Source organism: Acomys russatus, chromosome 5, assembly GCF_903995435.1.
Source record: "Acomys russatus chromosome 5, mAcoRus1.1, whole genome shotgun sequence".
NCBI classification, from domain to species: domain Eukaryota; kingdom Metazoa; phylum Chordata; class Mammalia; order Rodentia; family Muridae; genus Acomys; species Acomys russatus.
In genome coordinates, this window is record NC_067141.1 from 8,947,249 (window position 1) to 8,953,248 (window position 6,000).

Below are 6,000 nucleotides of genomic sequence, written 5' to 3' on the forward strand. Positions count from 1 at the left end.
CTGACTATGTCTCTGCCTCCCTGTGGCTCGGATAAATTTCCCTCCAGCAGCCCCTTCGCCCAGAAATGTTTCTCTCTGAAAAGACATCTATGTGCCAAGCCCTAACCCTTAGAGATGCCTGGGAAGGCAGTCTGGGGACCCAGAGGCCAAGCCACAGACACTGCTAGTGAAGTAATCTGGGACTTCTATTTGCCACAGCCCTGCTGACTCCACTTGGCCATTTAATAGATTGGCTTCTAAGACACACTGCATGGCATTAGCACATGTCCCGCTCCCACCCAGTGAGCCTTCCTTGTGGCCTGCAGGATCTGAGGGCAGAAGCCAGGCATTCTGCTCACTCATCTTACCTTAAGGCTGCCGTGTTTGGTGCACATTGCAGAGCCTGAATGTATAACGGGGGAATGAAGTATTCAGGGATGTAAGGATGGGGTGCAAAGGAGACCCTTCTCATTTGTAGAGATGCCCAGACTTCTGCTGGGCTGGGAGCACAGGTAGGATTGCTACCAAGTTAGCTTGATGCCAGCCTGGGCTACATGAGACACTGAGGGAAAAAAAAAAGTCCTCTGATCAAACCTTTGGGCTGTTGCCCATGCTTTTGTTCTGAGGCACACACCCCTCCCTATAGAGGCTTTGATTATTCATTGTAGGTCAGTGCTTTTCTACAGGGCACAACGCACATGGCAGAAAGGATAGCCACTGGAAAGTGCACAAGCTGCTAGGCTGCAGCAGCGGAGTGTGGAGGACTGCAGACTGGTAGCACCACGCCACTTTAGAAGCACACTCACTAAGCTGGTGATACAGGGGAGCCTTGGACAAAGTGTACACAAGATTGACATGGTGAAGCAGGTTCAGAGTTAGTGTCATGTCGCTACTGAGGTGTCACATGATGTCTGCCCCTCAGCATCTGTCCTGAAAGGATAGTGACATAGCCCACCCCCAACCTCCAGAGCTTGAGACACTTAAAGTAAGCTCTGCCCAGCTAAATCTTGTGATCTTTTCCCAACACCAATGAGGGGAGAAAAAAGGAAAATTAGCTTGACCTCTTAAGAACCTATGGTCTCCACAGCCTGAGCTTTAGTGAAACAGGCACAGCCGAGCGCCGTTTCCTTCCGTTTCGGTTCCTAAGGTCATCCAAAGAATGTCTGATTGTTTCCCACTCTGATTCCACAGAGAGTTCTGGGAACACAGGTGAGCCTTTACTGGGTTCCCTACAAGGGTGTCTCCAAAACAAAATATATATAATGTCTGCCTCCTCCCTTCATCCTGTGCCATCACTCTGACTCCCTTGGGTCCACTTGTTAGAGGGGCCATCTCCCAGCCAGTCTCCTTTAGATGAGCTTCTAAGCTAGTTTGATTTTTTTTTTTCCTTTTTCATCTAGACAACAAACGCTCCAGAATTGCACCTGCAATCTTTCCAAATCCATCCTTTGAACAGGCTGCAAGTTAAAGCATAAGAGCTTCCCTTCTTGGTTGCAATTCAGGCCGCCTTCTGCCCCACGGCTTGCTTCCCACAGGCCCCCCAGTCCTTGCATCTTCCCTTCGTCCAACACAAAGTTGAGAGCAGACCTTCACAGCAGCACCCTTCCTCAGCCTGGTGTTCTCACACTGGGGGGAAGACTAAAGCCTTGGCTGCCTCACCCTCCTCCTCCTCACGTCTGAGCTTGGAATACCAGCAGCAACGACCATGCTGAGGCAGACGGACAGACGGGTATATGAGGACGGGACAGATGTAATTAGCAGCAGTGAGTCTTTGTTGTGTGCAGAATGGATAGCAGGATGCCACCACCCACGCTGCACTTTGGCAGATGTACCATCGCTCATTTTCACAAACAATTCAACAGGTCTTTGAAAACTGCAACAAGCAAATGAAAGCACGGGGTGAGGGTGGGGGTGAGGGTGGGTGGGGGTGGGGGACCCAGATTGACATACACCCAGAGTTCCAAAGTTACTTGAGAGTTTCTCTGAGGATAGTGAAGGCAAGCCAAATGCTAGAGGACGGAGTCCCGTGTCACCAGCACTGTAGCAGGGCATGATGGGAGGAGCACCAGCTGCCAGGTGAGAAAAAAAACAGAAGCACAGACGCTGGGATTCCTTCCATAGCTTCTCTCTTGGGACTTCTTTTCCCATCCACCTAGTGGGCCACAGATCCCTGCGTGCTGGTCTCTGGGTTTGCAGTGGGTCTCGAAGGAGATAGAAATGGAAGTATTTGTGACTTACAGGGAGGGGTTCTCACGGGACTACAGGCAGCCCACCACGCAAGGGACAAATCGGCTGAACGAGATGGTGCTCCGAGCCATACCCCACAGCAGTGTGCATCCACCTCTGTGTAGCCCAGGGGCAAATAGAGTAACCATGAGAAAAATCTAAGACCAGTCTAGCCCTGACAGTGTACAAACATAGTCTAATATATTCTACGCCCCCTCCCCATCCCTGAGAAAAACCAAAATACCAGGTTCTGGAAATTCATTAGCTCCTTTGTTTCTCTTTCACCACAACCCTCACCCAGGCAGGCGTCCTGACATCTCCTGCTGCCCTTGTATAGAAGATTTAGCTTATTATTATTATTTTATTTATGTGCTTGTCTCTGTGTGTGTGTCCCACACAGGTATGGGCGCGGGCATGCGTGGGGACGCTCGCACGCACACACACGGACACGGACACGCACAAGCATACAGGTGCCACCAAGCCCAGAAGAGGGCATCAGGTCCCTTGGAGCTGGAGTTGCTGGAAGTTATGAGTCTTTGTGGATGTTGGGAAACAAACTCTGGTCCTCAGAAAGAACAGTAGTCACGTAATCGTGGGACCATGTCTCCAGCCACGTCTACCACCTCTTTTTCCTAGCTCTTGTGCCTGAACTTGGCCTTTTGGGGTCATAGAGAATCTTTCCACTGTCGTGAGGCAGCTAGTGATGGGGGGTGGGGCTTCAAAGGCTGCTGGTAACCAGGGACCTGGTCAATATTCATTATCCCCCTGCAATTGTTTTTTAAGAGGTGCATCAAAAGCTCTCCAGAGCCCAGGCTAAAAGGTTGTGCCAGGACTGAAACAAATCAGGTCTTTGGGGGTATTTTTTTTTTCTTTTTTTCTTCAACCTCCTGCCTTATGTTATTCTCTCATTTCCTTGGGGTGAAAAATGAAGATTCAGCTTTTTATCTTTTTTTATTTTATGTGCAATTGGTGTTTTGTCTGCATGTATGTCTGTGTGGAGGTGTCAGACCTCTAAAACTGGAGTGGTTTTTATCTTTTAAAACATTTATTATTTAATGTTATGTGTATGGGTGTTTTGCATATAAATATATACACATATGTGTGTGTATATATATATACATATATATATGCACTACACCCACACCTGATATCTGTAGAGACCAGAAAGGGTACTGGATCTCCTGGGACTGGAGTTACAGATGACTGTGACCCACCATGTGGATGCTGAAAATGAAACCTTGATCCTCTGGAAGAGCAGCCAGGGCCCTTAACTGTTGACCCATCTCTCCAGCCTGCCCACCACAGGGTTTTGTGTAGCCCAGGTTAACACAAACTACAACATGTAGCTGCGGCTGATCTTGGCCCCTGCTCCTCTGGCTCGTGCCTCCCAAGTACCAGGATCACGAGCATGCACCGCGTGTACCTGGTTTGTGCCTGGCTAAAGCTCAAAGCCAGGGCCTTGCGTGAGCTAGCTAAGTGCACAGACTGGGATAGAACCCAAGTTCCTGTCTGTCTGTCTGTCTGTCTGTCTGTCTTTTTTTTGAGTTCCTGTCTTTCTCGAAGGCATTTTCCAAAAACATAAGCCACCCCTCAGAGTGGGAGAAGCTTCCGGTTCTGCTTGCAGAATCTCAGGTGACATCCGGAGGCTTTGGGATGATGGGCAGGAGGTGACCCAGTCCTGCATGGATGCTCTGGGCAGCTGTCTCCTCCTGAAGCTGAGCGGACAGCATTTGACTTCCTCCCAGGTGAACCTCCGGGGAGATACTTGCTTCCTCTGCCCCTAATCTTTCCTGTCTTTCTCCCAGTGGGGGGCTCCAGAGGACCTAGGAGATGAAGGAAAAGTGTCCCCACCGTATCTTATACAGAGCAAGCTCTTTAAACTTGATCACACTTTGACAGCTTCTTTGCAGACCAGAGGCTGAAGCTGCTTTTGACACGGGTTTTGGGAAAGAATTGCATCTAAGGGCGTGAAGGCAGCGGGGGCAGGGGTGGGGTGGGGGTGGGGGTAGCACGCTGGTCCAGAGCACCACTCTGCAGTCACATGCCACCTAGGGACATGAATCAGCTCTCTGCCTTACAGCTCTGCCAGCTACAGGAGAGGGCTGCTCTGTAGGCCTCACCAGATGTTTTCAGTTTCGTTGCAAATGTGTGTGGGTGGGGGAACTTAATACAAATAGATCATTATTATTAACTATTAAGGAATAATAAAAGTAGAAAAGCTCCAACATTCCAATTTGGAATTTTAATAATTCACCGAAAGAAATACTGGTATTTTAGTCGAAAAGGAGCCCCAAATTCTTCCCACCTAGTGAGATTTGGCAAAAAAAATGGCCTCGTGAAGTTTGGGAGTGGGAGGGGGGCGGTTACAAAGTGACAACTCTATCCATACCCCGGGAAAACTGCAAAAGCAGTGTTAGACTCACCCCAGCTTAAGTCAGCTCTGATAAACATCTATCTCCCAACACTCCATAGCCAGGACCGAACCTATAGCCTCCTGCATGGGAGGAGAGCATGCTGCCATGCTGCTACATCTCAGCTTAATGCATTGTTATTGCTATTGCTGTTGCTATTGCTATTGCTATTGCTATTGCTATTGCTATTGCTATTGCTATTGCTATTGCTATTGCTACTGCTATTGCTACTATTCCTTCGGCCCTCTACTCAGCTGCAGGAAGAACTCAAGGACAGGACTGGGCTTGTTTAACTCTGGCAGCCCGCTGGAGCTCAATGGCTCTCCCATGATGTCAGCCAGAAAACATTCCAGAAAGCGAGTTAGCAAAGGACAGAGCAGCTGCTGCGGTCCCTGCTGGCTGGTGAGGAGCAGGCTTTGTCCCAGGTCTTCTCCTGTTTCTTCCCTAGTGTCAGTTCTCCCAGAGGAGACCTAGAAGGGTTGTCCTAGCACTACTGAGGATGTGAGAGACAAGATGGATTTAAAGATTATGGATTGGGGGCTGGGAAAGTGGGCAAAACACTTTCCATGCATCCATGAAGACCTGTGTTTGATCCCCAGAACCCACATACAAATTGGGCACAGTGGCACATATGTATAATCCCAGCCCTGGGGGCAGGAAACAAAGTAGACAGCAACTGATACCCAGAAACTGCCTCCCCCGCCACACATGCTGTACATAACACATTATACACGCTGTATCATACCCACACATGCTAATAGACGTTGCTTTTTTTTTTTTTTTTAAACGTTGTTTTTTTTATACTTGGTCTTGACATTCTAATGGCCTCTTCTTTTCCTCCAAGACTTCTGTTATGGTATGTTAACAGGGAGGACCCAGGACCTGAGCACAGGGATCTGTGATGACTACTCTTGATGACTCAGTGGCTGTCAAGTTGACAACATCTGGAATTAACTAAAACCCAAGCGCCTGGGTACACCAGTGAGGGATTTTTTTTTCCCCCCTTAGTTAAGTCACTTGACGTGACCCACTTTACATCTGGATATTTTGGGGTGGAAAAATTCACCTTTAAGTCAGATCATTTGAGGTGGCTAAGACCCCACCTTTAATCTGGGCCACACCTTCTGCTGGCAGCCTATATAAAAGACATGAAAGAAGGAAGCTTGCTCTACGCCACCGGCCGCTCTTTCTGGCAAGTCTATTCCTTCACTGGCATTAGCCCTACATTCCTTTAGACGGAGTCATGGCTTTGAAAAAAAAAAATTGGATTTTCATGTTGCTGTGATTAAAGAGAAGCATAACACCAAAAGTATGTCACATTTATGTATGAAATTGTCACAATGAAATCTATTAGTCTGTATAATTAAAATCCATTAGTCTCTAT